The sequence below is a fragment of the Apteryx mantelli genome, unplaced genomic scaffold, assembly GCF_036417845.1.
Source record: "Apteryx mantelli isolate bAptMan1 unplaced genomic scaffold, bAptMan1.hap1 HAP1_SCAFFOLD_39, whole genome shotgun sequence".
NCBI classification, from domain to species: domain Eukaryota; kingdom Metazoa; phylum Chordata; class Aves; order Apterygiformes; family Apterygidae; genus Apteryx; species Apteryx mantelli.
In genome coordinates this window covers 3,387,395-3,410,718 of record NW_027118744.1, presented here as the reverse complement: position 1 = coordinate 3,410,718, position 23,324 = coordinate 3,387,395, and positions in this window count along the sequence as shown.

The window sequence follows — 23,324 nt, the reverse complement described above, 5'->3', positions numbered from 1 at the left end:
TTGTGGCTCAGTGCCTGAAAGGCCAGTGCTTGTCCTGTTGGTGGAGTTTGCGGTTGTGATGTCAGTTGTGGCTGAGTGCCTGATAGGCCAGTGCTGGTGATGTGGGTGCAGTTTGTGGTTGTGATGTCCCTTGTGGCTCAGTGCCTGATAGGCCAGTGCTGGTCATGTGGTAGAAGTTTGAGTTTGTGATGTCACTTGTGGCTGAGTGCCTGATAGGCCAGTGCTGGTGATGTGGGTGGAGTTTGTGGTTGTGAGGTCACTTGTGGCTCAGTGCCTGATAGGCCAGTGTTCGTCCTGTGGGTGCAATTTGTGGTTGTGAGGTCACTTGTGGCTGAGTGCCGGATAGGCCAGTGCTGGTGATGTGGGTGGAGTTTGTGTTTGTGATGTCACTTGTGGCTGAGTGCCTGATAGGCCAGTGCTGGTTACATGGCTGCAGTTTGTGGTTCTGATTTCAGCTGTGGCTCAGTGCCTGATAGGCCAGTGCTGGTGATGTGGGTGCAGTTTGTGTTTGTGATGTCACTTGTGGCTCAGTGCCTGATAGGCCAGTGCTGGTCCTGTGGGTGGAGTTTTTTTGTTTGTGATGTCACTTGTGGCTCAGTGCCTGATAGGCCAGTGCTGGTCACATGGCTGCAGTTTGTGTTTGTGATGTCACTTGTGGCTCAGTGCCTGATAGGCCAGTGCTGGTGATGTGGCTGCAGTTTGTGGTTGTGATGTCACTTGTGGCTCAGTGCCTGATAGGCCAGTGCTGGTCCTGTGGCTGCAGTTTGTGGTTGTGATCTCCCTTGTGGCTTAGTGCCTGAAAGGCCAGTGCTGGTCACGTGGGTGCAGTTTGTGCTTGTGATGTCACTTGTGGCTCAGTGCCTGATAGGCCACTGCTGGTTATCTGGGTGGAGTTTGTGGTTGTGATGTCACTTGTGGCTCAGTGCCTGATAGGGCAGTGCTGGTGATGTGGCTGCAGTTTGTGGTTGTGATGTCACTTATGGCTGCCTGATAGGCCAGTGCTGGTTTACGTGGGTGCAGTTTGTGGTTGTGATGTCCCTTGTGGCTCAGTGCCTGATAGGCCAGTGCTGGTGATGTGGGTGCAGTTTGTGATTGTGATGTCACTTGTGGCCCAGTGCCTGATAGGCCAGTGCTGGTCACGTGGCTGCAGTTTGTGGTTGTGATGTCACTTGTGGCTCCGTGCCTGATAGGGCAGTGCTGGTCCTGTGTGTGCAGTTTGTGGTTGTGATGTCACTTGTGGCTCAGTGCCTGATAGGGCAGTGCTGGTTTACGTGGGTGCAGTTTGTGGTTGTGATGTCACTTGTGGCTCAGTGCCTGATAGGCCAGTGCTTCCTATGTGAGTGCAGTTTCTGTTTGTGATGTCACTTGTGGCTGAGTGCCTGATAGGCCAGTGCTGGTCCTGTGGCTGCATTTTGTGTTTGTGATGTCACTTGTGGCTCAGTGCCTGATAGGCCAGTGCTGGTCACGTGGGTGCAGTTTGTGGTTGTGATGTCACTTATGGCTGAGTGCCTGATAGGCCAGTGCTGGTTTACGTGGCTGCAGTTTGTGTTTGTGATGTCACTTGTGGCTCAGTGCCTGATAGGCCAGTGCTGGTTTACGTGGGTGCAGTTTGTGGTTGTGATTTCAACTGTGGCTCAGTGCCTGATAGGCCAGTGGTGGTTATCTGGGTGGAGTTTGTGGTTGTGATGTCACTTGTGGCTCAGTGCCTGGGAGACCAGTGATTTTCATGTGACTGCAGTTTGTGGTTGTGATGTCACTTGTGGCTCAGTGCCTGATAGGCCAGTGCTGGTCACGTGGGTGCATTTTATGCTAGTGATGTCACTTGTGGCTGAGTGCCTGATAGGCCAGTGCTGGTGATGTGAGTGCTGGTTGTGTTTGTGAGGTCAGATTTCTCTGAGTGCCTGATAGGCCAGTACTGGTCACATGGGTGCAGTCTGTGGTTGTGATGTCACTTGTGGCTCAGTGAATGCTAGGCCAGTGCTGGTCCTGTGGGTGGAGTTTGTGTTTGTGATGTCACTTGTGGCTGAGTGCCTGATAGGCCAGTGCTGGTTTACGTGGGTGCAGTTTGTGGTTCTGATTTCAACTGTGGCTCAGTGCCTGATAGGCCAGTGGTGGTTATCTGGGTGGAGTTTGTGGTTGTGATGTCACTTGTGGCTCAGTGCCTGATAGGCCAGTGCTGGTGATGTGGCTGCAGTTTGTGTTTGTGATGTCACTTGTGGCTCAGTGCCTGATAGGCCAGTGCTGGTTTACGTGGCTGCAGTTTGTGGTTGTGATTTCAACTGTGGCTCAGTGCCTGATAGGCCAGTGCTGGTTTACGTGGGTGCAGTTTGTGTTTGTGATGACACTTGTGGCTCAGTGCCTGATAGGCCAGTGCTGGTGATGTGGGTGCAGTTTGTGGTTGTGATTTCAACTGTGGCTCAGTGCCTGATAGGCCAGTGGTGGTTATCTGGGTGGAGTTTGTGGTTGTGATGTCACTTGTGGCTCAGTGCCTGATAGGCCAGTGCTGGTGATGTGGGTGCAGTTTGTGGTTGTGATGTCACTTGTGGCTCAGGGCCTGATAGGCCAGTGCTGGTTTACGTGGGTGCAGTTTGTGGTTGTGATGTCACTTGTGGCTCAGTGCCTGATAGGCCGGTGCTGGTCACGTGGCTGCAGTTTGTGGTTGTGATGTCACTTGTGGCTGAGTGCTTGATAGGCCAGTGCTGGTTTACGTGGGTGCAGTTTGTGGTTGTGATGTCACTTGTGCCTGAGTGCCTGATAGGCCGGTGCTGGTCAAGTGGGTGCAGTTTGTGGTTGTGATGTCACTTGTGGCTGAGTGCTTGATAGGCCAGTGCTGGTTTACGTGGGTGCAGTTTGTGCTTGTGATGTCACTTGTGGCTCAGTGCCTGATAGGCCAGTGCTGGTGATGTGGGTGCAGTTTGTGGTTGTGATGTCACTTGTGGCTCAGTGCCTGATAGGCCAGTGGTGGTTATCTGGGTGGAGTTTGTGGTTGTGATGTCAGTTGTGGCTGAGTGCCTGATAGGCCAGTGCTGGTGATGTGGCTGCAGTTTGTGGTTGTGATGTCACTTATGGCTGAGTGCTTGATAGGCCAGTGCTGGTCACGTGGGTGCAGTTTGTGGTTGTGATGTCACTTGTGGCTGAGTGCCTGATAGGCCAGTGCTGGTTTACGTGGCTGCAGTTTGTGGTTGTGATGTCACTTGTGGCTCAGTGCCTGATAGGGCAGTGCTGGTTTACGTGGGTGGAGTTTGTGGTTGTGATGACACTTGTGGCTCAGTGCCTGATAGGCCAGTGCTGGTGATGTGGGTGCAGTTTGTGGTTGTGATGTCACTTGTGGCTCAGTGCCTGATAGGCCAGTGCTGGTGAAGTGGGTGCAGTTTGTGGTTGTGAGGTCACTTGTGGCTGAGTGCCTGAAAGGCCAGTGCTGGTGATGTGGCTGCAGTTTGTGGTTGTGATGTCACTTGTGGCTCCGTGCCTGATAGGCCAGTGCTGGTCCTGTGTGTGCAGTTTGTGGTTGTGATGTCACTTGTGGCTGAGTGCCTGATAGGGCAGTGCTGGTTTACGTGGCTGCAGTTTGTGGTTGTGATGTCACTTGTGGCTCAGTGCCTGATAGGCCAGTGGTGGTTATCTGGGTGGAGTTTGTGGTTGTGATGTCACTTGTGGCTCAGTGCCTGATAGGCCAGTGCTGGTGATGTGGGTGGAGTTTGTGTTTGTGATGTCACTTGTGGCTCAGTTCCTGATAGGCCTGTGCTGGTGATGTGGCTGCAGTTTCTGTTTGTGATGTCACTTGTGGCTCAGTGCCTGCTAGGCCAGTGGTGGTGCTGTGGGTGGAGTTTGTGTTTGTGATGTCACTTGTGGCTCAGTGCCTGATAGGCCAGTGCTTGTCCTGTGGGTGCAGTTGGTGGTTGTGATGTCACTTGTGGCTCAGTGCCTGATAGGCCAGTGCTGGTGATGTGGGTGGAGTTTGTGTTTGTGATGTCACTTGTGGCTCAGTGCCTGATAGGCCTGTGCTGGTCCAGTGGCTGCAGTTTCTGTTTGTGATGTCACTTGTGGCTCAGTGCCTGCTAGGCCAGTGGTGGTGCTGTGGGTTGAGTTTGTGTTTGTGATGTCACTTGTGGCTCAGTGCCTGATAGGCCAGTGCTGGTCACGTGGGTGCAGTTTGTGGTTGTGATGTCACTTGTTGCTCAGTGCCTGATAGGCCAGTGCTGGTGATGTGGGTGGAGTTTGTAGTTGTGAGGTCACTTGTGGCTGAGTGCCTGATAGGCCAGTGTTTGTCCTGTGGGTGCAGTTTGTGGTTGTGATGTCACTTGTGGCTCAGTGTCTGATGGGCCAGTGCTGGTGATGTGGCTGCAGTTTGTGGTTGTGATGTCACTTGTGGCTCAGTGCCTGATAGGCCAGTGCTGGTCACATGTCTGCAGTTTGTGTTTGTGAGGTCTCTTCTGTGTCAGTGCCTGCTAGGCCAGTGCTGGTGCTGTGGGTGCAATTTGTGTTTGTGAGGTCACTTCTGTCTCAGTGCCTCCTAGGCCAGTGGTGGTGCTGTGGGTGCAATTTGTGTTTGTGATGTCACTTGTGGCTGAGTGCCTGATAGGCCAGTGCTGGTGATGTGAGTTCGGTTTGTGGTTGTGATGTCACTTGTTGCTCAGTGCCTGCTAGGCCAGTGGTGGTGCTGTGGGTGGAGTTTGTGGTTGTGATGTCACTTGTGGCTCAGTGCCTGATAGGGCAGTGCTGGTTATGTGGGTGCAGTTTGTGTTTGTGATGTCACTTGTGGCTGAGTGCCTGATAGGCCAGTGCTGGTCCTGTGGGTGCAGTTTGTGTTTGTGATGTCATTTGTGGCTCAGTGCCTGATAGGCCAGTGCTGGTCACATGTCTGCAGTTTGTGGTTTTGATGCCACTTGTGGCTCAGTGCCTGATAGGCCAATGCTAGTCATGTGGCTTCGGTTTGTGTTTGTGATGTCACATGTTGCTCAGTGCCTGATAGGCCAGTGCTGGTCATGTGGCTTCGGTTTGTGTTTGTGATGTCACTTGTGGTTTAGTGCCTGATAGGCCAGTGCTGTTCATGTGGGTTCAGTTTGTGGTTGTGATGTCACTTGTTGCTCAGTGCCTGATAGGCCAGTGCTGGTCACATGTCTGCAGTTGGTGGTTTTGATGCCACTTGTGGCTCAGTGCCTGATAGGCCAGTGCTGGTCACATGTCTGCAGTTTGTGTTTGTGATGTCACTTGTTGCTCAGTGCCTGATAGGCCAGTGCTGGTGATGTGGGTGCAGTTTGTGTTTGTGATGTCACTTGTGTCTCAGTGCCTGATAGGCCAATGCTAGTCATGTGGCTTTGGTTTGTGGTTGTGATGTCACTTGTTGTTCAGTGCCTGATAGGCCAGTGCTGGTGATGTGGCTGCAGTTTGTGTTTGTGATGTCACTTGTTGTTCAGTGCCTGATAGGCCAGTGCTGGTGATGTGGCTGCAGTTTGTGTTTGTGATGTCACTTGTGGCTCAGTGCCTGATAGGCCAGTGCTGGTGATGTGGGTGGAGTGTGTGGTTGTGAGGTCAACTGTGGCTGAGTGCCTGATAGGCCAGTGCTGATCATGTGGGTGCAGTTTGTGGTTGTGATGTCACTTGTGGCTCAGTGCCTGATAGGCCAGTGCTGGTGATGTGGGCGGAGTTTGTGGTTATAAGGTCACTTTTGTTTCAGTGCCTGATAGGCCAGTGCTGGTGATGTGGGTGCAGTTTGTGTTTGTGATGTCACTTGTGGCTCAGTGCCTGATAGGCCAGTGCTGGTGATGTGGGTGGAGTTTGTGGTTGTGATGTCACTTGTGGCTCAGTGCCTGATAGGCCTGTGCTGGTGATGTGGCTGCAGTTTCTGTTTGTGATGTCACTTGTGGCTCAGTGCCTGCTAGGCCAGTGGTGGTGCTGTGGGTTGAGTTTGTGTTTGTGATGTCACTTGTGGCTCAGTGCCTGATAGGCCAGTGCTGGTCACGTGGGTGCAGTTTGTGGTTGTGATGTCACTTGTTGCTCAGTGCCTGATAGGCCAGTGCTGGTGATGTGGGTGCAGTTTGTGTTTGTGGTGTCACTTGTGGCTCAGTGCCTGATAGGGCAGTGCTGGTGATGTGGGTGGAGTTTGTAGTTGTGATGTCACTTGTGGCTGAGTGCCTGATAGGCCAGTGGTGGTGCTGTGGGTGGAGTTTGTGGTTGTGATGTCACTTGTGGCTCAGTGTCTGATGGGCCAGTGCTGGTGATGTGGCTGCAGTTTGTGGTTGTGATGTCACTTGTGGCTCAGTGCCTGATAGGCCAGTGCTGGTCACATTTCTGCAGTTTGTGTTTGTGAGGTCTCTTCTGTGTCAGTGCCTGCTAGGCCAGTGGTGGTGCTGTGGGTGCAATTTGTGTTTGTGAGGTCACTTCTTTCTCAGTGCCTGCTAGGCCAGTGGTGGTGCTGTGGGTGCAATTTGTGTTTGTGATGTCACTTGTGTCTCAGTGCCTGATAGGCCAGTGCTGGTGATGTGAGTTCGGTTTGTGGTTGTGATGTCACTTGTTGCTCAGTGCCTGCTAGGCCAGTGGTGGTGCTGTGGGTGGAGTTTGTGTTTGTGATGTCACTTGTGGCTGAGTGCCTGATAGGCCAGTGCTGGTCCTGTGGGTGCAGTTTGTGTTTGTGATGTCATTTGTGGCTCAGTGCCTGATAGGCCAGTGCTGGTCACATGTCTGCAGTTTGTGGTTTTGATGCCACTTGTGGCTCAGTGCCTGATAGGCCAATGCTAGTCATGTGGCTTCGGTTTGTGTTTGTGATGTCACATGTTGCTCAGTGCCTGATAGGCCAGTGCTGGTCATGTGGCTTCGGTTTGTGTTTGTGATGTCACTTGTGGTTTAGTGCCTGATAGGCCAGTGCTGTTCATGTGGGTTCAGTTTGTGGTTGTGATGTCACTTGTGTCTGAGTGCCTGATAGGCCAGTGCTGGTCACATGTCTGCAGTTTGTGGTTTTGATGCCACTTGTGGCTCAGTGCCTGATAGGCCAGTGCTGGTCACATGTCTGCATTTTGTGGCTGTGATGTCACTTGTGGCTCAGTGCCTGATAGGCCAGTGCTGGTGATGTGGGTGCAGTTTGTGTTTGTGATGTCACTTGTGGCTCAGTGCCTGATAGGCCAGTGCTGGTCACATGTCTGCAGTTTGTGGCTGTGATGTCACTTGTGGCTCAGTGCCTGATAGGCCAGTGCTGGTGATGTGAATTCGGTTTGTGTTTGTGATGTCACTTGTGGCTCAGTGCCTGATAGGCCAGTGCTGGTGATGTGGCTTCAGTTTGTGTTTTTGATGTCACTTGTGGCTCAGTGCCTGATAGGCCAGTGCTGGTGATGTGGGTGCAGTTTGTGTTTGTGATGTCAGTTGTGGCTCAGTGCCTGATAGGCCAGTGCTGGTCCTGTGGGTGCAGTTTGTTTATGTGATGTCACTTGTGGCTCAGTGCCTGATAGGCCAGTGCTGGTCCTGTGGGTGCAATTTGTGGTTGTGATGTTCACTTTTGGCTGAGTGCCTGATAGGGCAGTACTGGTCACATGTCTGCAGTTTGTGTTTGTGATGTCACTTGTGGCTCAGTGCCTGATAGGCAAGTGCTGGTGGTGTGGGTGCAGTTTGTGTTTGTGATGTCAGTTGTGGCTCAGTGCCTGATAGGCCAGTGCTGGTCACATGTCTGCTGGTTTTAACCTGTCAGGTTATTTCTGCCTTCAGCGCCACATAATGCCATGGTAGGCGCATGGCTCCTCTTTGTCGTTGTGAGGTCATTGTGCCCCTGTACCTTATAGGGCAGCAGGAAGCACATGGTGTCGATGCAGACCTGATTTCAGTTCTGCCTTTGCGTCTGATAGGCCAGTAGCAGGTACAAGGCTTTACAGCTTAGTTGGAAATCCCTTTTTCTCACTACCTGGCTGAGAGCATAAGAAGGACCTTATTGCCAGCAATAATACTTAAAAACTTAGAAATATGACTCCTGCTCCTCATTACCAGTACCCGAGAGCAAAGAAAACAGAACAGATTATCTTATTTGTTTGGCACCCCAGATAGAACACAGCGAGGTTCTCATCTGGTGAGCACTGGCACTGGTCTTGCGTGCCAGCGTTTATTGGCCGTGGGCTCCCAGAGATCTACTTCAATGGGCACAGCAAATGCCCCGGGTGTGGGATGTTAGAGAATATCAGACTGAAGCTGTCTAGAATTAATTGCTTAGCATAACTTGCTTAGCATTAGTAGCTAAATTTGCTGAAGCCTTAGGCCTCAGGCTGTGAACTTGCTGTGAACTTTTACTTAGATAAGTAAAAGGGGGCCCCAGAGCCGGTTCAAGCTGGAGAGATAAAGAAGCTACACTGACAGCAGGAGCAGCCAACCTTGAAGAGAAGCAGCAGCCTGCCTAGAGACAATGAAGGGGCCCAGTGAAGAAGGGGAAGACCCCAGACCTAACTATTACAATAGGTCCAAACTATCGCTAGAGGGGTGGGGAATTTAGATTGTAAGGGTATAATTGCCCAGGGATTTCTTTGTTCGGGGTCCCTCTTCGGAGGCACCCAGCTCGAGCTGTAATTACCGCACGTATGTCATTAAATTTTATTTTTCTTCAATCTGACGCCGAACTTCTGCCTCAGCAGGAACCTAGGGTCGGACCCTGTTATGGAGGCCGGCGAGCCTGATTTTCCATAACAGTTTGGCGACTCTGGTGGGACCCTAGGTGACCACCGTCGGGGCCTCTCGTCTCCAAACAATCATCTGGCGCCATCGGGTGAGTTCACCTGGGATCTTTGGCAACGGGAGGCACCGAGAGGGTGAGTCTTAAATTCCTGCCTAAATTCTAAATTCTGGTTTGGTAACAAAGTGCACTGTAAGGGGTACGCAGGCTGATCACCGTAAAGCGTACCAGGTTTTGGGGTGGGTTTGAGTCCCACGCCCAGGTTTTGGGGTGGGTTCGAGTCCCACGCCCAGGATTGGGGTGGGTTCGAGTCCCACTCCCGGGTTTTGGGGTGGGTTCGAGTCCTGTCTCACTCTGGCCGGAAGGGGGGAGCGCGCAGCCTGATCAGCGTAAGGCGCACTGCAAGACTAACTTAGAGTTACTGTGACTGGTGTGAGTGTGGATACCAGTACTGTGACTGGTGTGAGTGCGTATGACCTGGGAACCGAAAGGGGCACCCGTCGGCTGACAGAGCTGCCCACTGCGAAGGGACGGCAGTCCTAGCAGTCAAAGACTCGGGTGGTGTGAGTGCGGTTCCCAGAGAGAGAGAGTGAGAGAGAGAAAGAGTGTAATCATGCCGGCTGCAGGGGGTAATGAAAATTTAAATTCTGGTGTTGCTGAGAAAAAAAAAAGAAAAAAAAAGTATATTATAAGGAAGTGTGCTGCCTGATCAGCATAAGACGCACTTTTCAGGAACTCAATATGGGAAATAAGTTCGGCATAGAAAAGGGGACGCCCTTAGCCGAAATTCTGCAAAAATAGAGTAAGATTGATGGTACCAAGAACCTAAGAGGGAAAAAAAAAAAAAAAAGGGGGGGGGGGGGTTGATCCAACTATGTCAGGAGGATTGGCTGTTCCTGACAAAGGATGGTAACCCGGCAGAATGATGGCCACCACAGGGAACCTTTGATCATCAGGAGTTAACTTTCCTGCGTCACCATTTGCAGGATAGGTTCCCCGGACAAATGGATTATTGGTATGTATGGGACAGTTGGGCAAAGAAAAATTTTCTCAGAGTATTGAAAGTAGTGCAGCTGCTAAAACGCTTGTGGAAACTGCTCCACCCTATGCGCTGTCCTCTGCTTCAACTTCTCTATACCCCCCCTTGCCTTCCCCCTCTGCCTTTCAAGCCCCTTTGCACATCATTCCTGTGCCAGGAGTGCCCCCGCCAGGTCCGGACGGGGCACCTCGGGTAGCTACAACGCGAATTTACCGACCCTGGGGGCCCCAAGATTTGATTGCATGGAGTCAACAAACTCCCAGGCTTAGGGAAGATCCAGAGAAAGTGTTACAAATTGTAAAAGGAATACTGTGGGCGTATGATCCTGCCTGGGGAGGATGTGCAAATGCTCCTTGAAGCCTTGTTCACTCCAGATGAAAAACACTCAATTCTGGATGTAAACCGTCGTTGGGCAGGAGAGGGGGGTGTTCTGGCTGCTCGAACGGCCTGGCCAATTGTGGACCCCGGGTGGAATCATAATGTAGAGGCAGATTGCTGGCAGTTGCAATTAGCCAGACAAGGCTTAGAAGAAGCTATATGGTTGGCAGGACAAAAGACTGCGAATTGGTCTAAAATAAGGGAGTGTCAGCAACAACCTGAGGAACAGCCCTCAGCTTTCCTTTCTAGACTATTTAAACAAATCAGAATGTTTGGAGGGGGGATAGACCCAGAAGCCGAGGCTAAGAGGCCTCTGATAGTTTCCACATTTGTGGATCAAATGGCCTCTGACATTAAAAAGTATTTTTCTAAACATGTTCCTGACTGGCCAGGGAAGTCTATGGATGAAATAGTACGCTTAGCCACATTTGTATGTAACGGTCAAGATGAAGAGAAGGTGAAAGAAAAGAGACGACAGAAGAAAGGAAGTGAGTGTGTTAGCGGCTGTGTTAAGAGACGAGTTTAAAGAAACTAGAGGAAGGGGACGAGCAAGGGTCAGAGGAGACAGGCGGAACCAAAGCGAACGTATTGTACGCTTAAGAGTTAATGATTATTGCCATTATTGTGGTGAACAAGGGCACTGGCAGCAGGAATGCCCAGTGAGATCCCGCATGCCTAGGAACAGAAGGGATGGCATGAGACAGCCGAGTACTGGGAATGACACCAGGCAATTCCCAGCCAGTCCACAATGACAGGAGATGGGAGACCCAGAAAACACCGTGGGAATTGGGGTAAATTTATGGGATATAGATTTGGATTTCAGGGGGCAGGTAATGGCAAATATAGCAGGTCAAGAAATTCCCTTCTTAGTGGATACTGGAGCTACCCTTTCTCTTCTGAATTTTGAGCCTAAAGGATGTAAGTCATCAGATAAAATAACAATACAGGGAGTAATGGGAAAAGGCGAACGAACATTGACTAAGCCCTTGTTGCTCACTATTGGAGGAAAAGGAGTGTGGGGACGTTTCATAATTTCCATGGATTCACCCTTTTGCCTTTTAGGGAGGGATCTCTTACAAGCCCTGGATACCCAGATTTGCTTACAGCCGGAAGGGATGAAATTAATAATAATGGGCTCATGTGTTCTGGCTGAGACACCAGAACCAGAGTCAACTAATCTGCAAATTCCGACAGGTTTAGAATCAGTTCCTGGAAAGTTATGGAGCTCTTCAGGAATGGATGTTGGACTATTGAAATCAGCTAGTCCAGTCTCAATCAAAACAAGGGGAGGATTACCTCCCGTGGTTAAACAATACCCTATCCCAAAGGAAGCAGAGAAAAGTATCCAAAAGCAAATTGATCACTATCTAAAACTGGGTATCCTTAGAGTTTGTGAATCCCCATACAACACCCCAATTCTGCCAGATAAAAAGAATAGGCAGGATTCTAAATGGCGATCTGGAGTATCAGTTTGTACAAGACCTAAGAGTTGTAAACCAAAATGTAATCGCTCCGCATCCAGTAGTTCCTGACCCATCAACTATATTACCACAGATACCCCACTGGGCAACTTATTTTACTGTGATTGATTTAACAGCAGCCTTTTTTAGTATACCAGTAGCTGAGGACAGCCAAGATCTTTTTGCCTTCACTTGGAAGGGACAACAATTGACTTGGACTAGGCTACTACAGGGATTTACTGGGTCTCCGACTATTTTTTCACGTATACTTAAAAATGATCTGGCAGATATCAAACTTCCAGGACATTCAGTGTTAATACAGTATGTGGATGATTTGTTATTAGCAAGTAAAGATTACGAGACATGTTTGAAAGACACTATTTCTCTATGTAACGCTCTTGCAGAGAAAGGGCATCGAGCATCTCCGTCCAAACTCCAGCTGCGTCAACAAGAGGTAAAATATTTGGGGCTTATCTTGAAGGAAAGACACAGATTAATTGATCCAGAATGAGTAAAGACAATTCTCAATATACCCCGTCCTATATCAAAAAAGCAATTTAGGGGATTTTTTAGGAGCTGTAGGATTTTGTCAGCCATGGATTCCTGGGTTGGGAGGGCTTACCAAACCTTTGGTCCAGGCAACAAAAACGGAGGAGGCAGAGCCTTTGACCTGGACTCCAGAAAAAGAGAAAGCTTTCACATCTGTAAAAAGGGTGTTGGTCTCAGCCCTGGCTCTAGGACTACCAGATTATAGTAAGCCATTTGAATTATTTGTTCATGAACGACGGAGTAGCAAGTGGAGTATTCAGTCAAAAACTAGGTCCTCACCGTAGGCCAGTGGCCTATTACTTCACCCAACTAGATGCGGTAATCAAAGGCACTCCAGGATGCATCAGAGCATAGTCGCTACAGCAGCCCTTATTAGAAAAGCACGACCTGAAGTTTTGGGTCACCCAATGACTGTGTATATGCCACAGAAGAAGAAAGAGAATTGGAAAAAGCGTGAAGTGGTTCGAGACGAAAAAGGAATTTGGACTATCAGGGGTAAGCCCATCCTTTCCTTAAGGTATTTACTTTCTACGGATAGGTGATATCATGATCGTGGACATGGAGGAGCATTGACTGTCGCCTCATGTACTCTACAAACCTGGGCAGCTCCCGAGTGCATGTGGTTGCAAAATGCATCACAACAACCTGCCCAACTTGCCAAAAATTTAACGATACTTATCCTAAGATTAACAGAAGAGGCCTCCCACGGGCTTATTTTCCATTCCAGCGTCTACAAATTGACTATGCTGACATGCCAGCAGCAGAAGGATTTAAACATCTTCTTGTGACAGCTGATCAACTAAGCAGATGGGTGGAAGCCTTTCCTACCTGCAAAGCAGATACGGCTGCAGTGATTAAAGCCTTGTTAAAGGAAATTGTCCCTAGGTCTGGAGTCCCAGAAACTGTAGATTCAGGTAGGGGTTCGCACTTTTCAGCAGGAGTTTTAGGGAAATTATATCAAATGCTAGGAATTCATAGAGAATTGTACACACCTTATCATCCCCAGTCTTGAGGACAAACTGAGAGAATGAACAGAACTATTAAAAACAAGTTAGCATGGGTATGTACACAGGCAAGTCTCAAATGGCCTAATGCCTTAAACTTAGTGTTGTGGGAAATTAGAACAACCCCTATACAACAGGTAGGATTATCCTCAGCAGAAGTCTTATTTGGGCATCAATTGGCTACAGGAACTTATATCCCAGCTAAGACCAGCCTGTTGGACGGAGATGAACAGCTAACCCAGTATGTTCTAGGTATGCAAAAAAGGTTTGAAAATCTTAAAATTATATATATATTTATTTGTGAGATAAACACTGTCAAAGCTCAAGACATTTGTCTTGATACTGAACAAAATGTTTGTCATTTTGAAATACATCCTGATGAAACCCCTGAAACTGTACTTGTATATATTGGAAAAGGATGTGTCTGTATGAGAACTCTCTGTAATCTTATATTCGTAGAGAACATTACTGTAGACACAAGTAATCATTCAAATATTTGTGTTTGTAATTTTTCTAAAGTTATGGGCTGTGACTTTAATTATTCAGCTCCTGTTGTGTCTTATCAATTAATACAATCTAATTATACCTTAAGTCAAGATTTATTGCCTACCCCCATTGGAATGAACCTTACATTGGTACAGAAACTACTACAACATGATGACCTGTGTCAACTGTTAAAACGCATCTGAAACAATGGACAAAAAACTCTAATCACTGTTCATCATGATACAGAAGAGATACACCACATCTTGGAAAGAGTGAAGAAGGATGGAGAATATCATTGGTGGGAGACTCTTCTGGGATGGTCACCAACCGCAACAGGGATCTATAATCACATGTTGCACCCAGTAGTAGTTGTGTTAAGTTTGACCATGTTATGCCTATTGCTTACAACCATATTGTATAGAAGATTATGGAGAGTGATAGTACGCCTCGAAAGGCTTCGAGAACTCTGCTTAACATATTAGCAGGGATGCTTAATAAAAACAAAGGGAGGACTGTTAGAGAATATCAGACTGAAGCTGTCTAGAATTAATTGCTTAGCATAACCTGCTTAGCATTAGTAGCTAAATTTGCTGAAGCCTTAGGCCTCAGGCTGTGAACTTGCTGTGAACTTTTACTTAGATAAGTAAAAGGGGGCCCCAGAGCTGGTTCAAGCTGGAGAGATAAAGAAGCTACACTGACAGCAGGAGCAGCCAACCTTGAAGATAAGCAGCAGCCTGCCTAGAGACAATGAAGGGGCCCAGTGAAGAAGGGGAAGACCCCAGACCTAACTATTACAATAGGTCCAAACTATCGCTAGAGGGGTGGGGAATTTAGATTGTAAGGGTATAATTGCCCAGGGATTTCTTTGTTCGGGGTCCCTCTTCGGAGGCACCCAGCTCGAGCTGTAATTACCGCACGTATGTCATTAAATTTTATTTTTCTTCAATCTGACGCCGAACTTCTGCCTCAGCAGGAACCTAGGGTCGGACCCTGTTATGGAGGCCGGCGAGCCTGATTTTCCATAACATGGGAGGACCCGGAAAAGGCAGCTCGACTGTTTTGTACAAGAGTAGAGGGACATCCCATTTGTTAGGGGGATGTTCAAGTATTGTTTCAACAGCTATTTCAGCCAGGGGATAGAGAATGGATATTGAAAAAAGGATAGGGAATTGGCAGACTGAGATGATAACCGACAGCCTTGCCCACGAGGAGATCTGAATTGGGATTATAATAATACAAATGATTGGGCAGCGTGTCAAATGGCATGCCAAAATCTAGTTTTAGCTATACGAACTGCAGGGCAAATGGGTGTTATCTCAGAAAAGGTACTATCGTTAGCAAAAGTCTGAGGAACACTCGATTTTTGGACTATTTGCTTGTGGCAAATTAGGCTCTTACGCTATGGAGGGATGTCTGTGGAAAATGTTAATGAAAGGCTGGCAGTGAGCCTATTGGTCCAGCAAGCGGCACCAGCTATCCGTGAGTATTTCAGAAACCATGCTCCAGGGTGGCAGGGAGAGAATTTACAGAAGATTCACTGTATTACAGCAGCTGGACCTTTACTAGAAACATTTGAGAGCTGTGACAGTATGGGCACACATGTTACATGGTTGAGGGCTCATCTGTCACACAAGAGGAAGATCTCCATTTGGGTTATCTGATGGTTGCCTCTCTGGTCATCTACCAGTAATGTCTAGTCAGTGCCCACATGTACCACCAGCATGTGCTAATGTGCTTGAGGCACCACGTACAGGCAATGGCTTGTGATGTTCCTGAGCAAGAAACCTGGTCTGAAGGAGCCTCTGGAAATGAGGCAGCAGGCTGTGAGCTGGGGAGCTCTTCAGACAGCTTGAAGGCTGGTCACCTCTTCCAAAATGACCTTTGAAATTATGATTCATGACCAGGCAAACAGGACAGTGCCTGCCCTCACCTTTCCTGCCTTGTGCTCCAGACTGACTTGGGCACAAGTCCATCCTGAGCTGAAAACTCAGCAGTCCCGGGGGTGCAGCAGTGCACCCAGGCTCATCCACCTTGCTGAAGGGCTCGGCTTCTTTTCTCAAGCACGCCCCACACAAACCGAGCTGCGAGGCTCCTTAGGAGTGACTTACATCTCAGTAGCTCTGAAGTCAGGCAGAGGTTAAGGTCCTTTTCTGTCTGTGTAGCTAGGTCTGTAATTTAAGCGGAGCAGAAATTATACCCTATTATTAAGTCATCGGTTTGTCTTGGTAGGTGTGTTCTGACACTTTGTCTCGATGTACTATCTATCTGGTTGATACAGTTTTCATCAGTTTACATTTTACATCCTGTTTACATGTGTTAGTTTGCATAGATACAGAGTTATTAGTTACATAGCAGCCTATTCTACATGGCTCAATATTCTCATACAAACTTCCTTTTCACCAGCACACAGGCAGGCCAGAGGACAACGCCAACTCTCATTTATGTTCCACATGTCCACGTAAGGTGGAGGCTTCTGGAGTCTCCTGGGAAGCTCCATTTACAACATTACTACACAACAGTCCAGCATATGCACAAGTTTTGTTGCTTGCCAATTCAGATGGATGGATAGGTATTGTTTTGAGTTTCCTTTTCCAGTTTCAAGGGCACTTAAGTGAAGATGAAGCACCTGAATGCTGTGCTTTCCCAAGCAACTGGATACTGTTATCACGAGGGCACCCTACCTGAACCTATTAACATTTGCTTAGCCGGAAAACAATACTGAAAACTTTTTTCTGAAGTGTTTTCGGAGTCAAGATTCACTCGGACCCAGCCTTCCCCACATTCTCACACACACAGGCTTACTGGACAGATCTGGAAGTTTGCCTAGGGGAATCACTGCGGTGACTTTGAGATGGCTGTTTATATCCTGCGCCCAGTGTATGCAATGAGTGCAATGTAAAAGGCAATCAAGATGTGCTCACTAAAAGCATACCTTCCCACAGTCTGCCACTGCAAAGTAGAGTTGTTACATTGTTCAGCAGAGAAATCAGTTGAGCACTTCAACGCCTTAACTACAGTGTCAGCTCTTGCTTCATAAAGGCCAAAGCTTGAAAAATTACGAAGCTCAATCCCATCTTGTGTTTCAGCGACTTTAGGAAGACAACTACCTCCATTTCCATCAGCAGACTTCAGGAGGAGTACAGCCTTCACTTTCCAGGCTTCTGAGAGTTGGCCTTACAGGAAGGTGTTTAAAAGATGAAACAGGTTACTCTCCAGCTGATGATGTCTTCCTGAACACGGAAACACAAACCCTAACTGGATGCGTTTACCATCAAAGGCTTTGCAAGTGCTTAACTTGGATGCTGTTGGTAAATTCCTTCTAAAATTGAATACTGAAATTCCAGCACGTCAAGAGTTTCTGGCAGCAAAGCAGGTCCCTTTTCTCACAGAAGGCTCCAGTAGTTCAGGGCTAAGCCCCCAGGTCAGGGGTCAGTGCTGGCCCTGGAAACAGTCCTCCATTTCCTCAGGATGGGGGGAGCCATGTCGCCCTCTGATGTCCAGGAGCCAAGGTGCAAAGGTTCCACCTTATCTTTCCAAAGAGGATGAGAAGAAAATGGATTTAGGATATAACAATGAACGTAGGCCTCCTCAAAGAGTTCAAAGCCTTCAGCCCAAGTAGCAGTACCTCAGACATTGACATCTTTGAGGCTCTACCTGAAGCCTTTCTTGCCGTTCCTTCAAATGACATCATCAAATATCACGACTCATGCTGTCCTGCTATCTAAAGCCTTGCAGCTTCTCCACAAACTTTTGCTGCTTCCTTCCCCCCAGTCCATCTGCCTCCTCCCATTTCCACTTCATATCTTTAACAGTTCACTAAACTCAGTCTACTAGTCCATGGATCTGATCTATCTCCAGATAGACAAGCAGGACTTGATAGCAAAGCCTTTCATGCCTTCTTAAAAAGTTGCAAGTTATTGGATTTTTGTCTCCCAGAATTGGTCGGCAATAGCTGAGGAGAAAGGGTAAAGGTGGGAGGAAGAAAAAGGTATTCTGCATTTCCAGATAATACTTAAATACCAACTAGCAAAGCTAACCTGCTGTTGTTTAGAAGAGAATGTCAATGAATAAAGCAGCAAAACATTTGAAGGTTTTGGTTTCCTTATTTGCAGTACTTTTAACCTTATTGAAAGAGAAGAACTTACAGTTCTATTTCATCATGCTGTGAACTGAGTTTTCCTGATGACAGAGAATATATACAGCTAACTCTTAAATCTTCGGATATTGTGCCCACAAAGGGAAACACCTGGTCTTTCAAGCAAAAGATTACAATTGACTTCTAACAGATAACCCTCTCCTGCTTATACACTAATCAAGGTCACATGTACATGAAACACTCAAAGACAACAAACCCCAAAGCACCTTTTTAAACCAGGACACTTTTGGAGCATACTTTCCTTTGATCACACAAGTCACTAAGCCTTTAACTATGGCAAGGGATTCCCTCTACCTTGAATCTCCATATAGTTTGCATTTTAAAAATTCTTAAGAAATGGCTTTTTACTACTACTATAAAAGCTCAGCTCAGTGTTGGCAGAAGTTTTTCAAGCACACAAATGTATTGATGCCTCAGTTTACCTAAAGATAAATTCAACAGAACCCATGTCCTAGGTTAAAGGAAGGCAAAGAAACCCCATGCTTGCCTCTATTTATACATTTTCTGTTGGGGGGGGGGGTTCTTTCTGAATAGCCTACTGTAAAGCGCAGGGGCAGCAGAATTTTACATTAAACTATTTAGAGTTTATGCCTAACCTCTCCAAAAAAATCCAATTGCTCTTAAAGAATCAATTCTAAAAGTCCAATGGTAGAGAGCCCAGTTAAGAGCCACCGGTGCCAACAACTTACATATTACACCAACGCATTAAGTATTGCCACCATTTAGACTCTGTACAAGAGCAGGGAGGAGAATGCTTCACAGTCAGGCACTTGCTCCTCCTCTTCAGTAGATTCCTGGGCAGAATGTTGCTCATCATCATCAGCGGAGGATGGGGAATTGCTGCTGTAGACTGAGTGTTTCCACCTGCAAGCATTTCAAAGGCAATAACAAAAACAAGATTAGGTCACACTAAGTCAAAAATCAAGTGCAGTCTACCCTGGAAGGTACTGTGAATTCTGTGAAGTTTCCAGACCATTATATGTATTTGTCATGCATCTGATATCAAACTGCATTACATGTTCTTCCTTGGGAGAGCAAAATTCCATCTTTGTTGGGAAGTTAAAAAAAAAAAAAAGCAGCACATGGTACTTATATGCAGCTTGACTTTGGCATATGATAGGCCAGAGCCTTGCAAAGTAACTGTAAAGCCTTGCAAAGTAGCTGTATTTGTGAATCTATTGCCCCTGATTTCCCCTGAACTTCGTATTCACAGCTGTTACCAAAAACAGCAGGACAAGTCAAGAAGGGAGCTCCTGAGAGAGCTTCAATTAATTACGATGCATACAGGATGATAATTATGATGCATACAAGTTTTGGCTTGAACCTTTTTATAGGTTTTTATTCCCCTCGTTCAAGTCTTGCACAGGCTGCGGAACATGGGCGAGGTACTGCCTTCACGAGGTATTGCATAATTACTCCTCTTCCTCAAGGCATGATCAGCTCAACTACTGCAACATCCTCTTCTGTCCTGAAGTACAGCCTTGCCCCACTCAGATCCATTCAGAAAGTTGCTCTAAAGGTCATCTTCTGAACTTATTCCCTTCATCACAAAGCGCATTCTCCTGAAACCCTTCAAGTGTCTTCTCTCACAGCAAACAGAGTTGCTAAGGCCTTTCATGAATTACCCTCCTTCCTACCTTAGTTCCCACTGAGTGCCCAGAAAACAGCTCTGAATTCTGAGCTGGCCCTCACAGCTCCTCTCACTGACTAACCCCTCAATACAAAAATGCAGAAGCATGTTCTCTTCTCAGCTGCCACCTTCACGCTTGGGAGAAGGTTTTCATATGCACCTGGCAGTCTTCCTTACCTCCTGAAAATTCTTGCTGGGCTGCTCAAAACTCATGGAAACTGTCAGGCTACTGCTGCAGTGAGAGCAGTGCTCATCATTCAGAGTAGGACTGTGCATTTCCTTGTATTCCCACCTCTTGACAGCCATCTCTTGCCTTTTCTCTTGTGCTCGGTTATAAGCATTTGGGAAAAGGACTGGTTTTGTTTGCTGACTCTCTGTCCAGAGCTTACCGGCAGGGCCCTGGAGTCCCTGACTATGGCTTGTAAGCGCTAAGGCTATACAGAAATGTGAATAGATTAAAAAAATATCCAATAGCTCAACTCATTTCGGCTGTTTCAGAGGAGGCTTTTGGCCAAAACACAGTAAAGAAAATTGAAAGCCAGAACTAACCTGCACTGCCATCTTGAGTGTCAGCGATTTCCTCATCAGTTCTCCTCAGGAGGACATATCCAAGTTTTCCTAATGAGAAGAAACAAGAAGGGTCAGTCACAAACACGCAGAAAATCTGACGTATGCACACTTGGTGCCTACACAGTAACTTTATCAAGGCTCTGCATGGACACAAAAGATTAGCACGCAGTTCTACGATGCAGAAAGCAAGGAAGCATTGCTGGAATCCAACCATCTAGTTTTACCTATTTTCACAAGAGGCACCTTCTGGTTTAGGCCTATATCTGTCAGTCTAAGAGAGATGAGAAAATGGATGCATATTTTAAGACAAGAAGAAAACCTGTACTTTTAAATTCAGTTCATGGCCTACTTTGTCTCTCTGTTAACATGTTGATTCATGGCCCAGGACAAGTTTTTTTTTAAAAAAAAACAAAAAACCCAGACATCCACAGAGATTCCTGAAGTAAATGAATTTATCTTTGCTTTTTATCCTAGAGTTCACAGAATCACAGAATGGTTGAGGTTGGAAGGGACCTCTGGAGATCATCTAGTCCGACCCTCCTGCTCAGGAAGGGTCACTTAGCACATGTTGCCCAGGACCGTGTCCAGATGGCTTGAATATCTCCGAGGAAGGAGCCAACCACAGCAGGCATTGCCCACACCAAGGCACCTAGGACAGGAGCCTGGAAGGTCTTGAAGGTGGTGAGCTTCAAAGGGAGCTGAGCTGACAACACAAGGGGAAACAGATGACAACACGAATCAGGCAATCGGAACACCATGGTGTGTGTTTGACTGGCTGCAAGATGGCTGTTGGCATGCAAGCGTGCTTAAGGAAGGCAAAGTGTTAAGAGAAAAAGCACGAGTCAGCTTTCAAGGACAATTAGATGTACGGGGCTGCCAGTTTATGGGGGACAGTGCAGGCAGCTTCCTAACACTCACTGCTGAGCAGGAAGCCCGAACTCTGACAAACAGGCCTTTCAAGTATCCTGTGAAAGTCCATGAGCACAGAAGCAAGGCAGCTGCTAGGGGTTTCATGTCGAGACTCCACACTGGACCAAATTAGGCCCCTAATTCCAGCACCTACTCAAAAATAATTACAAAACCCATATATCTGCACAATAACATCAGACACGTAAAAAGAAGTACTTGTGAACTATTCTTTAAATAACAAACAGGGTTAAAAAAAAAAAACCTCTTTGGGACAATAGTAAATGCGTACACATGACATTCTTACAAACTGCAGGATACAGAAGAAAATTGTTTGTCAGCAAACCAATTTAACCTGACCTCTCTGCAGGGCACAGTTCAGGACACCCTCACAAGTTACATACCTCCAATTTTCTAGAGAAGGTCCAGAAAAGAAACTACCTTGATAAAAACAGTGGAACGGGGCTCGTCCAGAAAAGATGTGATTTGCTTACTTGGTTTGGAAGCTCTGCCAGCATAAAACAAACAAACAAGAAAACAAACCAAAAAACCATACACACACACACCAAAGAGTTACAAAGGGATTATTTAAGAGTCTTGTCTAAACTCTACCTTAATTTAAGAAAAGGGCTCCTAAGGGTGCACAAGGAATTTATCTTCCACCGTTACTGCAAACGGCAGGACACTACAAAGGTCACCCCTAGGAGAAGGGCGTTCAGACTACGCCTAAAAGAGCCACTGGCACACTGAAGGCGCTCATTCACTTTCAACATGCATTTTCCCTTTCACAAAAACCTTACAAAGCCACTTCAGCCAGTAACTAGCCAGGAGGGTTGGTTCCCCCCCAACCCCCTTTTTTTTCTTTCTTTCCAGAGAGAGCTTGTTGTATTCTACAGCTTCCGACAGAAGCTATATTAGCATAAATGCTCCAGCTGATTTAGACCTCCTCGACCAAAAGATCTTAGACTTTCGGCTGAAATGCCCTCGCTGCTGCCCATGGGGAGAGGCACAGAGCCAGAAAACAATGCCTGGAGTCCAGGGCACTCTGCTGACGTGGGCATCTCTCCTGCTGGCACCAGAAACACAGCATCCCGTCACATTCACTCCGCACAGATTATATGTGACCTCACAACCACAAATTGCAGGCACATGACCAGCACTGGCCTATCAGGCACTCAGCCCCAAGTGACCTCAAAACCACCAACTGCACCCACAGGACAAGCACTGGCCTATCAGGCACTGAGCCACAAGTGACATCACAAACACAAACTCCACCCACAGGACCAGCACTGGCCTATCAGGCACTGAGCCACAAGTGACATCACAACCACAAACTGCAGCTACAGGACCAGCACTGGCCTATCAGGCACTGAGCCACAAGTGACCTCACAAACACAAACTCTATCCACATGACCAGCACTGGCCTATCAGGCACTGAGCCACAAGTGACATCACAAACACAAACTGCACCCACATGATCAGCACTGGCCTATCAGGCACTCAGCCACAGTTGACCTCACAACCACAAACTCCACCCACAGGACCAGCACTGGCCTATCAGGCACTGAGCCACAAGTGACATCACAACCACAAACTGCAGCTACAGGACCAGCACTGGCCTATCAGGCACTGAGCCACAAGTGACATCACATAAACAAACTGCACCCACAGGACCAGCATGGCCTATCAGGAACTGAGCCACAAGTGACATCACAACCACAAAACGCAGCCACAGGACCAGCACTGGCCTATCAGGCACTGAGCCACAAGTGAAATCACAACCACAAACTGCACACACGTGACCAGCACTGGCCAATCAGGCACTGAGCCACAAGTGACATCACAACCACAAACTGCAGCCACATCACCAGCACTGGCCTATCAGGCAATGAGCCACAAGTGGCATCACAACCACAAACTGCACCCACAGGACAAGCAGTGGCCTATCAGGCACTGAGCCACAAGGGACATCACAACCACAGCCTGCAGCCACATCACCAGCACTGGCCTCTCAGGCACTGAGCCACAAGTGACATCACAAACACAAACTGCACCCACATCACCAGCACTGGCCTATCAGGCACTGAGCCACAAGTGACATCACAAACACAAACTCCACCCACAGGATCAGCACTGGCCTATCAGGCAGTAGAGGAACAAGTGACCTCTCAACTAAGAACAGCCGCCCTGGACCTAGCACTGGCCTATCAAGCACTCAGCAGAAGTCGCCTCACAGATACAAAGAAGTAGCAACGTGGCCTAGCAGGTACTGAGGCCAAATAACTGCACAAACACAAACAGCAGCAATATGCATCGAGGTGGACTCTCAGGTGCTCATGCTGAAGTGACCTCACAGGCAGCCATGAAGCCAAATAGCTGCTCCTGGCCTCTTTGCAACTGAGGCACAATTGACCTAAACAAGCACAAACAGCAGCAATGTCCATGCTGATCGCCAGTCACATACTGATGCACAACTCACCACAAAAGCACCAACAGCAGCAA